This window comes from Dermacentor silvarum, chromosome 1 (genome assembly GCF_013339745.2).
Source record: "Dermacentor silvarum isolate Dsil-2018 chromosome 1, BIME_Dsil_1.4, whole genome shotgun sequence".
NCBI lineage: Eukaryota > Metazoa > Arthropoda > Arachnida > Ixodida > Ixodidae > Dermacentor > Dermacentor silvarum.
This window is the reverse complement of record NC_051154.1, coordinates 104,434,881-104,455,871: the sequence shown is the minus strand read 5'-3', so window position 1 is coordinate 104,455,871 and position 20,991 is coordinate 104,434,881.

Below are 20,991 nucleotides of genomic sequence, written 5' to 3'. Positions count from 1 at the left end.
CGTGCATAGAAACAGAAATATACCATGAAAACTTGCACAACCCACATTAGAAGTCAGAAGTGTCAGAAGTGAGGAATGTATTTTTTTTTTTCAATGTTGGACCATCTCGTTCTATATCTACAGTATCTCCAGACCCGTCGTGCTTTCTATGAAATTCAGTGTCGTATCTTTGATTTCAGTACCTGCGTCTTTTGAGCTATTATGGGCTTTATCAGATGAGACGGGTTCTAATTATGCAGACGGGACTACTGCTAGCCAGAGCGCGATTTTACATTTTTATCTAACATGAATCATTATGTACTTTCCCTCAATGAAGTAAGAAACTATTGACAATATCTAGTGCGGTGTCAATTTCGGGTTACAGATGCTGTCCTTTGTCGCGTCCAGTAATTTGCGTACTCTCATTCGCTTTGTTGAGAGGCAGAGTAAACAAACTGTCCGTTCTGAGCATGCGTAATATCTCAATTCCCTCCACCTCGACTTCGCGAATGTGGTATAGATTTCATGTCTTCTCAGTAGACTCAGACCGGCCTGTGTAAGGTGTGTCACTCGAATGAAAGAAAATCAAGCATTCTAATGCCACTCTAAGGCCCGTATTCACAAACGGAACTTACCCTTAACTTATGACTTAACTAGCCGGTCGATGCTTAACGCGTTTCATAGACAAATCTTGTACTTAAGGTAAACTTTAATCGACACTTGAGTGCAGGAAAGTAAAGTACAGCCATTGGCAACCTTAAGTGCGACTTTTGCTACTGTCGCCCAGCAAGCAAGATGGCCGACTGCTACGCCAGCCTCGCCTACTTTGCCGATTTCGCCAGACGTGTTCACGGTATTACGGAGGATATAGGCATACCGATACGCGCCTCCACTACGGCCACAGCTTAAGGATCGACAGAATCCCATGGAAGTATACAACGACGCGGAATTCTCGTGGCGGTACCGCGTTTCCAAGCAAGCCGTGCTACGGCTGTTGTAAATGTTGCCACTAGCCCCAAAAGGCAACGAACGCCCCGTGCCGCCGCTGCTCCAGCTTCTGATCGCGCTGCGATTCTACGGCGCCGGAACCTTTCCGGTTGTCACCGGGGACCTCGTTAATGGTTAATTAATTTAATTATAGTTTTTAAATTTAATTTTTGCGCGAAACGAGCTCCAGGAGCATGGCGCGTTCTTCTTCGGAAAAGTTTGTTTTCTTTTTTTCCATAGTCCACGCGTGTTGAAAAAACACAACACACACACACTCTCTACGCACAAACACCGCAGGTTTTCAGCTACAAAACCAAAAAAAAAAAAAAAGTCGGGACGGCGACACACACAACCGCGATGGCTGCGAGAACCAATGTGAACGTGTGGCCAGACGAGTTTGAGTAAAGCGCTAAAATCAAATAGTTCATTGTATTTTACTCGGCAGAATGCGCGTGCAAGCACTGCAACATTTATATCCGCATTACTCTACTGCAAAATTATTTTTTTTCTTTTTTTTGTACGCTTGAACCGATCATACACGTAAATTATTTACGTATCCTCGACACCAGACGACATACTTGACCCGAAAAGTGTTACTCTCGAAAGTGATACTTCAATGTCGTTTTTGAAGTACTCACCTAAAACTTTCCTAACACTTGTACTTTTCCCGCACTCATTGACGCTCTACTTAAGTTCCGTTTATGAATACGGGCCTAACTCAGTAGCTTTTCACCTTCACTAAAATGCCGGGTGCTTTAGCGAACAGTTTCAAAAGTTGTTTAAAATTGCCAGTGCCAGATAGCCCAATTCTAGTCCACGAGCTGGTCTACTCGAAGAGGCGGACATTACTTGCACAAAAAAAAAAAAAAAAATCAGAGCCCTTCCACAATGTGACGATGGAAGACCAGTGAAGCTGTACTTGTTGATAACTATATTGAGTTATATATGGTTAATTGCTATATTGATTGAATAAAGACACACATATGCAAAACTTCGTTGAACATTGTTATCGGTTATCGTGATTTATTTTCTCTTTACTTTGTCACCATGGTAACCATTGCTTTGTGGTCTCTGTGATATACTGCAATTAGTTGCCGATGCTTTCGCGCCCACTCACGCTGCTCTTCGAGAAGGTGATCCTCACGGGCACGCGGTTGTTCTTCATCGGTCACAGAGCGACTATCAGTCGTTACGCATCCTTCGGACGACACGCGTTCGGCTATAGCGGCTTCCTGTCACCTTCGTGCCCATTCACGCTGTTGATCATGCCGGCGCTGATCTTTCCATGCACGTTCTTCTTCAGTACGGACTACGCGCGTCCTGGCCATAGCAATACCAAAGTACAACCGTACAACTGCTGATAATGTCGCTAGAGAGATGTCGACGTCACAAATAAACGAGGCACAGGCATTGGTGGGTACAAAATGACGTTTTATTATTCCGTCATCCACTCCGGAGCTACGGAGCACCGCCGGCGCGCAGCAGGCGACTCTGGATTCAATTTTGTCGACGCGACTTTCTTCTACACACCTGGTCGACGCACGCACTTTTGGTCAGAACCTAGCCATATACAGCTTCGGTGTAAAAATCGAAAGGCATAATCGACTAATTAACAAAAATTCACATATTTTGTTATTCTAGCCGGGGGGGTTCGCGAGGCGGATCCACTTGGAACGAATTTCTCAGGATGACACCAGTTTCGAGATATTAATTACTGAACTTTGCGGAAAAATGCATTGGCGTTGCAGTTAATTTTCTGCTTCTATGCATAAAATGACGTTTTGTTAAGAAAGTGGAACGACAGTGCATTTTTATCGCAAGTTTGACGGCGTATATCTCGTGAATGGTGTCATCCACACAATTCTTTTCAAGTGGATGTGCCTTGCAGTCTCACCCGGCTAGAATTTGTAAATAACAATATGTGCCATAAGGTATCTTAACTAAAAACGTAATTAGTAAAGTTTTGTTAATTGGTCAATTACGCATTTAATTTTTCGTGCAAGTAATAACTGCCTCTTCGAGTAGGCCAGCTCATGGACTAGAATTGTGCTATCTGCCACAGGCAACTTAAAAAGAAAAATTTGAATCTGTTCGCTTATAGTATACAGGGTGTTTCAGCGAAGAGAAACCGAGGGGACCGGAGGGGCTCAATTTCGGTTCCGACCAGCGAAAAGTTGACTTTTATTCCACTTTCATTTTTCATATTATTTCTACATTTAAATTAAAGCACATGTAATTTCTCACGCGCCTCCCTTGGCTTCATTGTCCAGATGGCTTCATTTGGTTCATAGTAACTAAGATACACCAAGAATTTAACCGTTTAAATATAGCAACTTCTCTCCATATGTAAAATTTTTTGTCTGGTGTAATGTTTAGGCTGCGCCCTACTAACGGCATGCTATCTGACGTCGCGCTCTCGGACCGCAGAACGCGATGGTCGGTAACGAACTAACACTTTTATTGAATAAAAGCTATCTCCTAAAAGCTATCTCCTGAGAGCTCGGCATGACAGTCGCTGAGGGCCGGCATCTTTATAAGTGTTGCTCCACAACGACCGTCTGACCTTATGTCGGCTGCGTTTGGCTAACTTCGTGCGTTAGATGTGTCGGCGCTTTCCATTCCTGCACCCGATCCACGTGCTGTCGCTGCAGACTCCACAGAGTATCCGCCATGAACAAACGTCGACCACAGGTTGCGTAAAGGAGGCTCATTCTATAGGTATAGGTCGTGAACAGAAAATCATTCCTGGATACGAAACACTGTGGTCGGGGGATTGAGTTCTCGATGGTGAGATCGTATGCTGACTTTTCTGCTTCAGACAGTAGGCGCTATTTTAAAATATATCGATCAGAGTTGCGCAGGGGGTACTCAAGATCATTCCCACTCCAATTTGCAGAGTTGAGATCCCCTTAATTGAACGCCTTTTTACTCCTCGAAATGGTGAAAGTTGGATCATTCTCGCTCATGGAGTGGCAGAGCTAATCCGTTCCATTCTTCTAATTCCAGTGAATGAAACGCTTTCTCTATAATTGTTTACTACTTGCGTTTGCGTGCCTAGTAAATAAAGCATATTTTTAAAGTCGCAACAACGTTACAAATAATGCTACAAAAGCAAAGACTCAGTCACTCTCTAGCGTTCTTCACGACATGGTGATAAAAAAAATTCTCTATGCTCATTGAGGTCTTCCTAAGCGAAATTTCGCTTCGTCGTGTTTATGTTGCCTTTATTCAATTTAAAATTAAGCGTGTTTCTTCCAAGCCTATTATGACGTTAATTTCAGACAGCATGGTGCACCGATTTTACAAATACTAGCTTACAGCTACCCGCTCGCGACCGGTGTAGTTGAAAACCAGTTCTCCCGGTTACGACTGTATTGACGCAAAGTTTTTGAAGAACACGTGTTCTCTTTAGGTCAATAATACTAATAAAAAGTTTTCAGCAATCTCTTGACACGTCAGCCTTCCTAACCAATGGAATATCGGTAAGGTGGTTCCTCTCTACGGATGCATGGAAAATTCTAAATTCTCTGACACTTTGATCACAATACGCATTTACAAAAATTATGAAAGATTATGTAGACCTAAATAGTGTTGATATACCTAACGCGTTTAATGACTATATTCTTTCAGTAGCCCCAACACCGGGTAACTACAATAACTTAGTCTATATGGGACCACAAAATTAATATACAATGTTTCTAAAACCAGTCGTAGAGAACGAAGTAACTCCTATCATTAAACTTTAGAAAATCGGAAGACGCATTTGGGCTGCAGGTAGGACCAGTAAAGTACACTATTGATATCATTGCACGCTGTCTAACACACATATTTAACTTTTTTTTATTAGCTGGCGTGTTTCCGCGTAATATGCTATCCGCTAGGATTGTTATAATTTATGAAAAGGGGAGAAAAGGTGAAATGTCTAATTATGGGCCCATTTATATTCGGCGAGTGTTCTCGAAAGGCATTGAAAAAATATCCTTATGTGCATGACACGTTTTTCTTATCATCTCCAAATAGTAACTTCGCCACAGTATGGTTTCCGCCCAAACATGTCGACGTAACTAGCACTCCATACTTAGAAGGAATTCATACTAGAAAAGTTTGAAAAGCAGAATATAGCTCTGGCAATTTTTGTGGACTTCCCTAAGCCTTTTGGCCGTATCGGTCGTCGCACCCTTCTTCAGACACTCGAGTTCTACGGTTACCATGGGTAAGTATTGTCTTTCATTTCTTCGTACATATAACATCGCGCACATTCGTTGATATTAAACGACATCATTCTTTAGTACAACCGCTAACTTCAGGTGTTCCTCAAGGACACATTTCACGTCCCTTCCTTTTCTACTATACATTAATGACCTCGTGACTATTGATAATTCGTGAAGGTATACCCTATACGCCGACGACGCGAGGTTTTTTTTTTTTTTCTTTTCAGGGGTTTCAGGTGTCGAGTTGGCTGAAAAAGCCAATAAGACATTAGCACTAATTATATCTGGGCTCTTGAAAACAATTTGAAGATCAATATTCAAAAGACTAAAGCTGTAATGTTCCACTCGTCTAAAAAATGTTTCCGTTCTCCACCCCTCATGATCATTAACACTGAAGTAGAAGTTGTTCGCTCTCTTAAAACGTTAGTAATCTACTTTTAAGAAGACATGCCATGGGACGATCACGTTAATTACCTTGTCGGGAAAATTTATCGTTCGTCTGGCTTGATCGACGCGCCGTCACTGTTCATCTTTTGCTGTGTCGGTAAATATCTTATTTCATAATTCTTATATATTCCTCAATAATTAGTTATGTCACCTTAGTCTGGTGCATGACAACCTTCGAAAACATTAACAGACTTCTTCGGTTACAAAAACGAGTCGTTCGCGTAGCCTTAAAAGCTTCTCTAACTGCCGCATTGCGGAATTATTCTATGAATTCATCATTATCGATGTGAAATCATAAACTTTTGTATCCGTACAAGCTTGCTGGACATTACAAATCTGACATATCTAGGCGTACCAATACATTTGACAGCTTGGCAGGACTTAAAGAAAACCATTCTGTATACAATACACCTAAAACTTAAAAGTGCAAAATTGAAGTATGCTGTACAAACTCAGGAAAACAAATCTTGAACAATTGCTTGCCATTTTTACTAAATGCTCAGTCAAGAGATAATTATAATATTTCCATAATATCATTCAAAAATTTGCGCAAAAATACCTGTGATTCTCACAATAGTCTGTAAGCTTTTACGGTACTTGCAATATTGATAATATACGGACTGTTATTATTGTGTTCCTAATTACCCATATTTTCGTATGTTCTGTACCTAGTGCTAGAAACGCTGTATTCTAACCTCCTTATTAAGTTTATTCCTGTTTTTTACATATTCTGTGCGTACTGATATTTGTCATTGCTTACATATTTCTATATGGTTGTCTTACTTGTCGTAGGCAATAATCATTACTTCCTATACCCATTCTTAATGCATACGTACTGAAAATCTGTAACCTGTTTAGTCAGACCGCGCTCTTCTCACTGTGTGCCGTTTTTAGGGGGCACGGATCCAGTCAAGCCTGTTGAAGGCTTTTTGTCTGCGCTCCTGAACATTCTGTGATGTTTGAATAAAGTTTGTTTGTCCTGTTCGTTTGCTTATAAACCTTGCTGCAAAAGTTCTCCGGGTAATTACTGTCCCATTTCACTTACAAGTACCTACTGTAAACTACTAGAACATATACTTAATAACACGGCACCATTTTTTAGTCAAATGTTTTTTTCAGCGCGCCTCCTTCATTGAAACGTCGGGGATATCCACAACGGCCTTTCTATTTTTTTCTTAATCTTTCCCTCCCCTTTTCCCTTCCTCCAGTGCAGGGTAGCCAACCGGGATCAGTCCTGGTTAACTTCCCTGCCTTTCATTTAGCATTTTCTCTCTCTCTCTCTACTTTATAAAACCTTAGTATGATCAAAACCTGATTATGCTGCCACAGTTGGGGACCCCAAGTCAGGATAATTAAAAAAAAAAAACTCTTGAACTTGTTCAGAATAACTCCGTGCGTTTCATTTTCTCTAATTATTCGCGTACAGCAAGCATAACCCAAATGAGAGTAAGCCTCAACATATCTAGTCTACCACTTTGTCGTAAAATCACATGTTTAACAATGTTTAATAAGTTGTTTCCCTATTCAACAAAGGTGATTTAATTCCTTCGCTGCACTACATTTCACCACGCGTTGATAATGTTTATAAGGTAGGCAGTTACGCATTTAATACTAAATGTCATATATGACTTTCTGTTCAGTCATATATGCCTCGCACTTACCGCCGATATTGTAACCCTTCGTATCAATGAACATTTTCGTGATGCCTTTAGCTAACAGTGTATTAGCAGGAAAGTTGTGAATGTACTACTAATCGAACTACGGTGCAAATTTATTTTGTATTTATTGATTCGATGTATTAGCTAACATTATATTAGCAGTAACGTTGTAAATATATTCTTAATCAAACTATGATATAATTTTTATTTTATTTATTTGTTCTGTATTTCATATTATTACTTGCACTGTAGCCACCCCCTACTTAATTCCACTGGGCCCTGAAGTTAACCAACATAAATAAATAAATAAATAAATAAATAAATAAATAAATAAATAAATAAATAAATAAATAAATAAATAAATAAAAAGTTAGCGCCACTTTAACTGCTGAGATGTTAGGTGGCTCACGACCACAGCGCATGTTCCGGTACAAGCTAGGTTTGTCTTCTAAATAAAATTCATCATTACCAAGGAATTTAACTTTTCCTACACTATTCCTATTCGAATAAAGCAAATTACAAAATAATTTGACCCCATTGTGCATGCCATTCATCCAGTTAGCTTATTCTGTAACATTGATGACGGGTTATCGTGCCTTCTCAATACTTGACAGTGTGCGAAAAAAAAACATGGCGCGCGTTCGAAATCACCGTGGACTCGCGCAGGGTGCAACCGTTAGTTTTTGGTAGCAACAACTTGATTTGGACGGGTTGGTTCATTAATTTGAAGCAGCGCGAAGACACGAGGTCATGAAAAAGAAAACAGTCATGAAAGGACGAGCGCCGACTGCCAATTGAAGTTTATTCGAGAAGCACCAGCCATTAATAAACTGTCGAGAACACAACAACAAGCACCAGGATCGACAGGCATGCGCCAAGGGGCACTTAAAGTGCAGGTGTTTGTCCAGAAAAAAAACATCTCTAACTTTGTTAGGCTAAGTGACGTCCCGCTAACGCACTTCTGCTTTAACTATGCAGTATGCCTCTACAATTTCTCTTTCTTCTTTGGTTTTTACATCTTTCAGGAACCTGGTGCTTTTGAACAGTGGAGTGCATGTGTCTTTATTACAATGAGCGGCTAGATGGCTACCATACCTGTTTTTTTTTTTTTTAACGCAATAGCGTTTAGGGCCCCGTGTCGCAGAAAATCTGGCATCGGCAACCGGCGTGTGATCGCGGGTGGCGGAGAAAATCATCCAACCACCGCGCAGACCCCCCACGTGAGCAAGGTTTTGGTGAAGAAAAATTGAATTTCTCATGGTGAAATCCGCCAGAAAAATGGTAAAATACGACTTTACCATTCGGCGTGGGATTGTAATTTGAATGTACGAGAAAACGTAATTCTGCTACGAGGAAACTCAAACATTTGTACAAGAGGTGCGCGCGTCGGGAAAATAGCTAACAATTAATAAAATAATAAAAAAATTGCTAGGACCTTCACATTTTAATATGACCACTTATATTGTCCCTGAAAAAACGTCTTTCCAGCAACGCATTTCAGTTTAAAAGTGAAGCCGACTTTAAGGGGATCGGTGTAAGCTTGGTCTTTGTAAGCTGGCTTTCCCACGTTCAGTGTTGCAGTGAATGAAGCCTACTTGCCGTATGCGAACGATGCGATGCGAACGGGTCCCGATAACGCTATCGCGTTCTACTCCTAAAGGCGAAGCTTAAGCGTCCTCCAAGTTTTGTCTTAAGTACTGCGTAACTATGCGCATGGTAATAAATGTGCTAAAAAGAAAGGCAAAGTGGCTCACAACTATTTCTATTGTTTTTGTGTTCTCTTGCTCTATCATTGAAACATTGCCCAGTCTATCCAATGTATACCTTACCACACCTTAAAAGTATTTCGTAGACGACATATGAAGTGCACGTGGTGAATTTGGTTTCGTGATTATTAGGACATTGCATGCGTTGCGCAATTTTAACCCTTTGTATCCCATGCTCCTCGTAGTCGAAGAAGCATATATTTAATGGTTGAGTTTGCCTTTTCATTAGAAGGTGCTAATTGATACAGAAAAAGATATCCTTCAATGAACCTGATTTATTTTATAAAATGAACGCACACATACGTGCACACTAGGAATACAGGGTTCCTCTTTCTGGAACCTATCGAAGCAGTTTGCTGGTCCATCTTCCTCAATGCAAAGATTTTTCTTTTTTCTTGCGCTTGGGTTGCCACGAGGCATAAGGTCACAATGGAGCTAAATATAAGCATAGAGATACTGCAACAATGACTTATAAAATGTGTTGTCCATAATTGCAAAGATATGCAAAGCAATGCAAAGATACACCTTGCACTTTTTGTACTGAAGCGAAACTGAACAGCAGAAAAGCGCAACTGTGACGCCCATAGTAGACGCCCATGGGGGACGTGACGGCTTGCGCACCACCGTCGGGCGACCGTAAAGCGACCGAGACCGCGGCTTGATAAGAACGTTCGCTTGATGTTCGGCCACCTGCGAGGCACAGTAAATCACCTAACTCATGTGTGTCTACTATGAACGTCACAGTCGCGCTCCTCCGCTGTTCAGTTTCGCTTCTCTGTGTGAAAATGGCCAGAATTCATCACGCTGCAGAAAATTAACATCGTCAACGTCTTACATTTCTGGAAACGCTTACGAGCTCCTCGGATGACGCTCTTCAAGTCTTCCATTGGTATCAATCCCATGTCTCCTTTGGTTAAAAAGTTAATTATTCTAATTTGCATAACTGCTTAACTAATTACTACATCGAGTCATTTGCAAATGTATGACTCTGTCATAAAGGCAGTCTAGCAAAAATCACTTTATTATACCACCTTGCCAATATTTAAGGAATTTCGAACGCATTTTATGAAACAGCCAGTATAGTCTCCTCTCTCCAATAGAAATTCATTTATAGTCAATGCTCCAATAAAACAACGCTGGTCTGCGGCCACAATTGTGAGGGGTAAATTCTACAGCAGCCGGTTGCCTGCTCCACCGCCCGTCGCACGCTTGTATGCTTTGTACAGTATTTTCAGTGTTCCTTCGCCGAAATTCGACATGCCGACCTACCCCTGCGTGCCGTTATAGACGCAATATAGTTACGTGGACAGTTCCGGCCATAAGGTACATGACAAGTGCGCAGTCATTCGCCCCATTTCGCAATAATTTTCCCAGTTAAAGGCAGCAACCTTGTTTCACCAGTTACTCGTTTGTTTACTGTTTAGAGCTCACGTGGAAGGAGTTATCTTTTCTTTGCACTCATGAGCTACAGCACCACCATAGTGAGCTGCGTCACTATGCACGCGGTAACAGTTATTTCTTGAGCCGATGACGAGATACCGGGCAATGGTTGCTGCGATAACTTGAAGAGATCATTTGGTATAGTTATACTAGCTCGGCCACCCTTGGGCCCTTCGGCCGCGCTAAATGATCGCGCGGTATCGTTAAATGAGTACAGAAAAAATAAAGCTATAACCACGTGCAACGCTTCTTAATTTGCTGACCTCTTTTCGGTATGTTTCGCTCTGATGGAATTTCTGAAAGGATCGTTTGCCACTTACTGCTTTCGCTTTGTGGAGTTCAGTGACGCGTTTGTCACGCAGGCGCGGAAGTATATGCCGAGATCTTCCGCCCATCCTGTTGCGAGGAACCAAGTTCGTATTTGAAGGGTCATGTTATGCAGCAAACACGCTCTGCATGTCAAAACACCGCAGCAAACTCAGTGACACCTGTATCCGAGCCCGCGCCACCCACGGACATGTAGGTTGTTCGCGTGTCTTCCGCTCGCATGCACGCTCGTCTATCTTTCATGATTGATGGCGGGAACATAAGCGATGCATTGCGCAGGGTCGGCGTCTTTTGCGTTATGCAAAAGGTCTATAGGATTGTGAAATGGCAGTGCCGGCTTGCCCGAGCTGATCGCATGAACACGGCGTGCCGATGGCGTGATGGTAAAATTGCAGATGGGAGAAATAGCTTCATACACAGGTCGACAGACAGTCATAAAAACTCGAATCTCCCTATTATTTGGTAATTGTCCGTCCATAGAATGATAGGCAGGCTGTAATGCTAACGCATTACAGTCGCTCAAGTGTTACACAAAGACGTGTGAGTTTTTCTTCAGGAAACCACTTACCCCTGAACATTTTGCGACCTTGAGATAGTCAGATAATATTAAGCTGAATAACTAACGCGGCAATATCTTTCATGTACGTACGCCTTTGCCAGCACTGTTTCTTACTGTATATAGTGCGGCTGAGATCTTTGGACATCACCGAGAAGCAGGAATATCCGCGCTGTGCTTCTCCCCTGCGGTTCGATGCACGTCAACCAACTTGCCCATTTTAAGAGCTTCGTTACATTTAAATTCTGCGCGATTCTTAAATTGAGGCCCGCTTCCAGAGCTAGTGAAACTGCAAAAGAAGGAAACAAAACACCGGTCACACCGACTATACGATGCGTTTTTTTTTTCCACGTAGACTAGTGCTACGGGTCTACTCCCTCGTTTCGTGCGCGCGACCGCCGACCTCCAGGAGACGCCCTACGTCCCTCGGCCCCAGCCTTCTAAGGAGAAACACGAGGTCCGTTCGCAAAGACTTCTCTCGCGCAGCCGAGATAAGAGCCTGATTCAGTGGGTCGTCTGGAAAACGTCTGGCTCTCGATAACCGCGTTCCTTAGTGGACCGGACGTTATAATCGCGCCGCGGGGCAATGATTGGGCCCGGCGCTTACGGACTCGGTACAGATGTAGGTGTCGGTCCACCACGCGGTCCTTTATCGGCGCCCAGTAATGGAATTACGCGCCTCCGCAGCGCCAGTCGATCGGCGACCGAGTGCGTACATGGACGAGGCACCTCCGCGGTCGTTTATGCCCCCACCGTAGCCGGTATGAAACAACCAGCGCGCGTTAGTCAGCAGCGGCGGGAAAGGCAGCGTTGCTTCGCTGTTTCCGTATTCTCGAAGAAGCAAGATATATACCGCAATGGAAAATTTCCGGAGTTCGCGCCAGATGGGAGGCATGGTACGAAATACACGGTGGAAGGTACGGAAGCTATACACGTGTATCACGTTTCACGCGTGCCAGCTAAATGACAGTGATATAGTCTGCTTATCAACGCGCGTAACAGCTGATGCCGTGCACTTGTTTAGTTTTTACTTAGTCTTCTGTTGGCGGCAGCATAGAAGGGAAATAGAGTTGCTGTTAACTATGCCTCATCAGCGAGACATAAAAATTTAGCCTGTAAAAATTCCTCACGTATTGTTATGCATAGTTCGTTGTGGGTAGAATAGATGAGCACTAATATTTTCACTATAGGACGAACTCTAATGCAGCACTGGTCGTGGTTAACTCTGTATATAACATTACTGTCGTATCTTTATGCATTTTATCGATAGCGGAAACAGGGGTACGTGTCATCGCAGAGACAAGCAAGTGGCGGCAGTATTTCCTTTGAAAAGAACGTACACAAAAGAAAATAGCAGTTATTTTATGTTGAACAAATTTGCTACGTATTTGAAAACGTGCTAACATGCTTAGAGGATGAGAATTTTGTTACTCAAACTTACAAACAGCGTAAAATTTAGTCCTTTTCGAGAAAAGACTTGAAAGATGCAGCTGTTCAATTCCACGTCACTGTAAGAAAAGTAAGGAAGAAGATGGACAGAGGAAGGTAATTTACCCAGCTGCGTTTAATCATGATCTATGCGAAAACTTCTAACTGCTTTATTCTCTTGTCGAACTCATTTTACTGCTCGCTTTGATGAAGATAGCCACAGGGCTGATCGTTCGCTTTTCTCGTACGGAGGAATGTTATTTAGTATACGGCTACAGCGTTACTCACTACCATTGATATTATTTACTACCACCGGGCGTGTTTATGCATGCGCATGCGGGTCGTCATGTACCGTTCCCGGCTGGCATTGCGCGTGGTAGCGACAGAAAAACATTCACGCGGAAACTCCTCTGGAAGTTGACTAAGTATGCGTAAGCATTGGGCGACTTGCTCATCTAGACGCAGGACGGTGCCATGGTCAATGTTATAAAATTTGATCCGACCAGTATAAACCCTTATCAACCCTTATCGGTCGGTATCAACCTTATCGCAATCGATCCGATCCTTATCAATCTTTATCTGTCCTTGTCAACATTATCGGACACGATCCGACAATTATCGGTGCTTGTTAACCTTATCAGAATGGCTCCGACCACTATAAACCCTTATCCATCTTTAGCACCTTATCCATCCGCGTCGAACCATTATCAACCGTGTCGAGATCCATATAATCTGTCATCACTGCTTACCATCCCTATCAACTCAATGACTGCTTATCTGTCTGTGTTACGCGACGTGAAGTGCATGAGCCCTGAGAGACGGTGGCATTTCGATCGGTGAAGGAGCGCCCCAACGGAAGGCACATCCCGCGACCACCGAAACTCATCGGGCATGTGGCGTGTTTGACATTAGATTTTAGCAAAATCGAAAATTTCCTGGTGTCTACAATGCTCAAAGTCGGCACTACGTGTGGTCCTAGAGATGGCTTTTATTCCACCATCGCCAAATATTTAAACAAAGCCTTCATAGAAACTGTTCTTCTTTGACATTTGTTTTGTACCGCTGGGTATACAACACATGCAAACGTGGTAGATTATTTAGCCCAGTGGGTAAAACACTCGGCTTCTGAGCGTGTGGTCGTAAGTTCTGAACTTGCCACCGCGAACGTTTTTTTTTCCTTTCGAATTTATTTTGTTTCATACATTAATTACTTTATAGCGATTCGTCTTACGTGACGGACGCACGGACATGTTTCCTCATTAGGTATGCATAGAAATGCGTACGCATTAAAAAAAAGAAAGAAAAGAAAGGGGAAAAAATGCTGCCCGTTGTCTGTGTTTATTTCACAGCGGACGATGGAGGTAAAAGTCCCAATGAGCACTTCACGTGGTAACAACGCGTATAAATAGAGAATCGCGTGATGACGAACGGGACGCCCCCCAACAGGGCGGCCGAATGTGTATACCACCGCGCCCGGCTGGCGTGCACAGTTTGCGTGTCGCGGCCAGAGAGCCAGCGGGCCTAAGCTCGCCGATAAATTAGGCGCTGCTCAAATGAGTCCGCCAGCCGGGCACGTGCTGCCCCTAATGGGAGCGGTGTATCAAGGACTGCAGCCGCAAAACGCCGCGTTATGGCTTTCCTGCCGCTACTGCCCGGGTGTGTGAGCGGCGCGCTTTTGCTTTGCTCAAGGGCTCTTTAATTCCGAGTCCCCCCCCTCGCCTTTTCGTTTTTAGCGCCCGCTTTACTTTTCGCGCCCGCACCCTGCAGCCGCTCGTTAACGCAAACTCACTCACGTTCGCTGACTGGGCAGCCGCTTCCTCCGTAACGGAGAGACAGCGCGTCACGTGCGACCCGCACGGTGTATATGCGTGACAGTGTGCTGCGCGCAGTCGTTGACACGTTTATCCATTAGACCGCCTCCCTTTTCTCGCGTCGCAAAGGAGTGCGGGCTCGTGTTTTGCTCTATTTGAGTGCGTAGAACAAGCAACAACGCTGATTCGCCGCTTTCTCTCTCTCTCTTTTGCCGCCCGTGGCGCCTTCCTTCTTGCGCCGGGCGCGGACAAGCATGGCGCCGCTGTTGCGGCCCACCTCGAGCAAGTTTCGCCGCGGACGTTGCGGTTTCGGCTGGCTGCGGATTTCTGTCGTACGTGCGGCCTTCTCTTCCTCTGCCTGCCGTGTGTTTGATCATTTTATTTCCCATCTACGACTCGTACGATTTTCTTACCTGGCTGGGAAAGAGCAATTGGTTCGGGCCGTATTTCGTTTACGGAAACGTGTACAATGAGCCTTCTCGGTTAAACCGAAAAGCGGCGATAATTCTAGGTTTTCAGGCTACCTTTCTAAACAAAAGAGAAATTACGCAGGTGCGACACACTGTGAGAGTCAATTTTATGCGAAATATTTTGCAGGTAGCTGGTCATCTAGCATCATTTGGGGTTCCGCAAAGTGCTTCTGGACGGCGCAATGAGTCCGTGAAGGTTAGCACTTGTGTGTGTGACGCGAGTGTTGGTGTGACGACAATGCAAGACCGTGGAACGACGGCGACGACGAAACTATGATGATGTCGACGATTACACGACGACTGAGTTATTGTACTCCGGCGAATAAACGGTATACAACCTGTTCCATTGCTACCATGGGTCGATCCCGAAGGCGGTGCAATGTCGCATAGCATCTCAATGCGCTAGCTGCCACGAAGGAAGCTTGGGGGAAACTAACGGGCTCTTGCTTTTATAAGCAACTTGTTTCTATCCGACGAGAGACACACGAAGGTCATGCAGCGGTAAGGTTGGCAATTATTCACGCGTTACATTTCTGCGTCTGTGACCTAATATAAACTGGCGCACGCACATATGCGCTCTCTCTTTTCCAAGCATATTTATGTTATTCTATACGATGTGCTGCCCGCGCCAATTGTCTGAAAGCGCTATACTCCATTTCATACATAGCGTGAAACGCAGTGGAGAGGCTAGCAAGACTTCTTGGAGTAGCTGCGCGCGTTCCCACCAAGAAACAGTTCGGTGTTTTTACCAGCAGCTACGTGAATTTGGTGTCTGTTTAGGCTCAGTAATAAGTGAAAAAAAGAAGAAAAAAACGTTTATACCTTAAAAATGAACTATCAATGTTATACGGCTGTTAGTACGTTGTTTTAGGTCGTCTTCGCTTTCGTTGTTACCCGACGTGGTGGCGTGGTGGCTATGGCGTCGCGCTACTAAGCCCGAGGGCACGCGATCGGATCCCGGTCACGGCGGCCGCATTTCGACGGGGTTCAATTATGCAAACACGCCCGTGTACCATGCATTGGGTGCTCGTTAGAGAACCTCTGGTGATTAAAATTAACCAGGATTCCCCCACTACGGTGTGTCTCATAATCCAATCGTTGTTTTGTCCCGAAAACCCCCAGAATTTATTTAATTCTTTTTCGTTGTTTTCCTTTTCGGGCTTTGCGGCCTGTCGTGGCACCGCAGGCTCACGCTGGGCTCATGCGAACATGGGCAGCCATTACGCTTGACCACGTAACGTGCGGAGTTATACATTTCGATAACCGAACTTCCTGCGTAGCTTCCACAGCGTTACACGCTAAATATGAAATGGAGTATAGTCGGCACGAACGAAGTATGCTTGCGTCTTTGCCCTTTACTTCAAAGTATTGTGCTTAAACATAATTTTCTGTAGCAATGTTCATATTTTTTGTGTTTTTGGAAGTGAGGTAGGAGTACTGGCATTTGCGGACGACGTCGCTTTCTTGCGGATGACCTCGTACGAACAATTGTAGTGTCAAAACTGGTGTCCATGATAGAGGCATTAGGAACCATTTCTGGTGCACGATGAACTGTACTAAAAGTTTCTTCTTTCTTTCTGGTGTTTTACGTGCTAAAACCAGTTCTGATTATCATGCACGCCGTAGTGGAGGGCTCCAGATTAATTTTGACCACCTGGGGTTCCTTAACGTGCTCTACAACGCAAGCACATGCGCGTTTTTGCATTTCGCCTCCATCGAAATGCGGCCGCCACTAAAAGTTTAGGACTGTGGTTCGGTCCATGGATATTTAAACCGACACAGTCTGCCGCCATAGAATGGCCTTGTGTGCCATCAAAATACCTTGACGTTTAAGGTATTCACAAGCATGGAACTTATTTTTGGCAGCAAAACTCTCATGCACGCTGCAGATACTACGTTGTTCCAGGGTTAACATTAAGCGGTTTCATCAAATATTTGAAACAATTATTTTGTCATCAACTTATGAACCAATAAGGCGCGGTAATCTTTTCATACCAGCTAGTGTAGACGCACTTGGATTCGGGTACCTTTATGTTGACAAATAGTGCCTTGTTTCTGTTACATATAGTTACAACACACGTGGCGTGTGTGCCGAATACGACAGCACTCAGTTGGAAGGTTGGAACATGAACGTTTATTGCTTCCGTCTGGGAGCGTATATATACGAAAGGGAAAGGGGGAAAGGGAGGACAAGGGAAAATATATAAGAAGAAACCGCGCACGCGCCGCCAGCGTTTGCGAGGCAGTTTGCTTGTAACTGACGTCACTTTACAACAGTTTCATCTTTTTTTCGTGACTGTTGTCATGCGTTACTTCGGGCGTTTTTACCCAGCTCAATCTTGTCAAGTTCTTACCAAATTTAGTGGTCTTGGCAAATTTTGCTTCGCGTCCCTATTTGCAGGTATCCATGCACGAAGTGTACTTCTCAGTGCGTTTACTGGCGCTTAGGTTTTTCTTTATTTCGAATATTTATTCTCTGTCTCATGAAAAAATCCGTGTAAACGTCCATCTAAAAGCGAAGATGTGCCTCTTGACATGTTGCCACTTATGAGGCTGCACAGTTTATGAAAAACTCGCATGTTAGATCGGAATGCAGAACCAATCGTATCTTTGCAATTACATTTCATTCAAATTATTCTACATGTAGCTGAAAGACTTTTGTGATGAAGGAGACTTCCAACCGGACAGGTAGAATCCACTATTGATGAAGTGTATCTATTCGTCTTCCTTTTAGAGAACTGTTTGCTTTATAAATTCTCCTGTCGAGTGCTTGTTTTATGCTTGTAGATTTTGTGCTTGTAGTTAAATCCAATGGATGGTTATGGCTGCTATGTATATACTTTATGGACGCACATTTTGTGGTTGTAATAAATACCTTGAATGCAAAACTCGTCGTTGGCCTAATGAGTGCAGCATCGTGTTATAGCGCTAGGGTACCATGGCTCAAATCCCATTATCGGGCGCCTTTTTTTAATTGAGAATATTGAGTTTCCGAGACAGACAACGACGGATATGACAGATTTCTTCGAGCTTGCGGACTCGCAACCAAATATCCTGCGAAGCTTGTTACGCCACTCTTCCGGCCTAAACCACCGTTCTGGAGTGTGATCTGGCACAACCTTAGGGATGTATGATGGTGGAGCGTCACCCGCCGTGGTTGCTCAGTGGTTATGGTGTTGGGCTGCTGAGCACGAGGTCGCGGGATCGAATCCCGGCCACGGCGGCCGCATTTCGATGGGGGCGAAATGCAAAAACACCCGTGTACTTAGATTTAGGTGCACGTTAAAGAACCCCAGGTGGTCCAAATTTTAGGAGTCCCCCACTACGGCGTGCCTCATAATCAGATCGTGGTTTTGGCACGTAAAACCCCGTAATTGTTTTAACGGTGGAGCGTCGCGGAAGCTTCCGCTCTGGCACTTTTCAAAACGCTAAAGGGCATTTCCGGTACTTCCGCGGCAATTTGTTGATTGTTAGTGACTCCACTAATTTCTCCAAGATCATTAGATCTCACAAGCATGTGTATACAAGCGCACACGCTTTCTCTAAACGTTCAAAACGCATACAGTCATTGGTGCTTCTACGGTAAGCGTTCTGGACTCCCGGCAAGGCTCATAGTACCGCAATTAGCGCCATTTTGACAGTATCTTCTGTATCCCGCATTCGCCCTTCAGATTTCAAATTTCGCGAGCACGTTCTCGAATGTGTGTGTATAGTACTTTGTACTATATTCGTACAAGGCATCCACCCAACGTACCCAGCTGTTCTCTTGCGGCGCATCTAGCAGGTTCGAAATGGGCTCGGGCAAGCAATTACTGAAATTTGCATGATTTCCCACAACGGGTTTAATTAAAGCCCTCACTTGTGACATTGCCCACGTATCACCGTTTTCACCACCCACATTTTCTCGAAGTTTCAGCACGCTGTAACGTTTGGTTCTTCAGGTAGACGCGCGTTTGCGCTTATGCCATTTGTGTTTACGTGTCTCTCGTTTACGCTTACGCATATGTTAACGTTTCCGAGCGCTCCGAGTTGAAATAACAGCTAGACTGCACAATAAATAGCATAATGCAGGGTGGGTACTACGAACAGAGGCCGCAGGTGCGTGAGTGATGCAACGTCAGTGTAGATCCACAAAGTTGTACGAACAGTGCAGTACTCCATAGTGTGGGGGCTGCATCAGTGCGAGTCCCTTGAAACTGTCGCGTGGCGCTTACTGCAATCACAGACTGGTTGCATGAAAGACACATACCCACGTGGCGTTCGCAATATAGCTGTGAAAGCACCGTCCTAACACTCCAAATCGGGCATTGGTTGTTGCAACTACAACGATTTCGTGCTATTTGAACAACACAACGCAAAAATCATAACTTGTTCTAATGATTGAAGCTAGTCTTCTTATGACCCAGAAAACGCAGAATATTATATAGTTAACGCAAAAAACAAGGAACCCCTGAAGTTTTAACTGAACAAAAGCTGTACCAGAATTCACGAAGTTTTTTCGTTAGTAAGTGCTGTTTGCCATTGGCCTCTGCTAACCATATGTCCGACATCAAGATTGGTTGGCATCTGGTCTTACGAAAAGTTCTAGCGTAAGGTATAACTGTAAGATATAACTAATGAAAATGTGCTCTATGCACACACACATCGTCAGCTCGCGTTAGCAAGGACAGTACTCTCCTTGTTGGTAAAAAGGAAGCACTTCCAAATATTCTTGACACTGTTTCGAAGAACTGATATAGTTGTGATTTCTGAACCAAACTTCCCTGCACGCCCTCAGAATTACGAGTTGTCTGAGCACGCGCGAGCGCATGTATTGACCAAGGATATCTATTATTAATGCAATTGGCATTTCTTTGTGAACTTTACGCGCTTTTCGTTATGTCCGTAGATCTATGACCTCTTTCACGCCAGCGTGTGCCACTGGGTATGTACAAGAATAAACAACTTGGGTAATTGGGTATGTGGAGTTGGGCACGTGAAACTAGGTATATTAGCATTCTTGACCAATCCGCCAGAGTAGGTATGTGGGTACAAGCAGAACAAGAGGCAGGAAGGGAAGAATTCGGCTACAGAAATTAAAGGAGTCAGTTACAGAGAAGTGAAAAGTTGGCATCAAAAGCAGCTGAGCGTGGAGAAAGAAGTCAAGTGAACAGAATGGGACCGGAGCGTGCATTGAGCGAGGAGGGTTCAGCTACACAGAAGTGATGATGTCGGCAACAGAAAATTCAAGAAGTCATGTGTTGAGGCCGCAACAACACCAAGTCGGCTACACAGAAGTGAAGAATTTGACATTACAGTTTGGCGCTACATTGCTTCAATGCTAATCGAATTAACGTCGACGTTCATCGTGAAAAGGGTTCTGACGGATGTTCTTTTTTTATATTCAGGACGTTATAAAGAAGGAATGTAAATAGCGACCTCATCTCATTGTACTCATTGCTGTCATTCGCTGCTCTAAATATGCGGCTCACGCTTTCGAGCCCATTCCTGTACTTCACTGAAGAGGAGATCAAACTTGTTGTCTCGTCTATGGTCTTCCTAATGCGCAACGACAAGAGAGAGAGAGAAACAACTTTATTTTACGCAACGACAAGTTCCCAAGCGCAGAAGCACAAAAAACTTCGCGGGAACAGAAAATTTAATTTTCCAGACAAGAATTCCTATTGCATTTCTGCTTGAAGTTTTGCGGCTCGTTTTGTTTGGAATTGCCACGTTAGTGGCCTTTCTTTTTTTCATTATCACGGATTTTTCTCCGCTGTCATTGCCTTGTTTTGGGGAATCCAATTTGGCGAGGGGAACGTCGCGGAAGCTAAATAAAGTCTACGCTTCCCTTTCGGCTCGATAGGGGATGATGCCACCACTGACGTTCAGATACACGAGACGGACAGGAGAAAAGAAAAAGTCGAGAGAG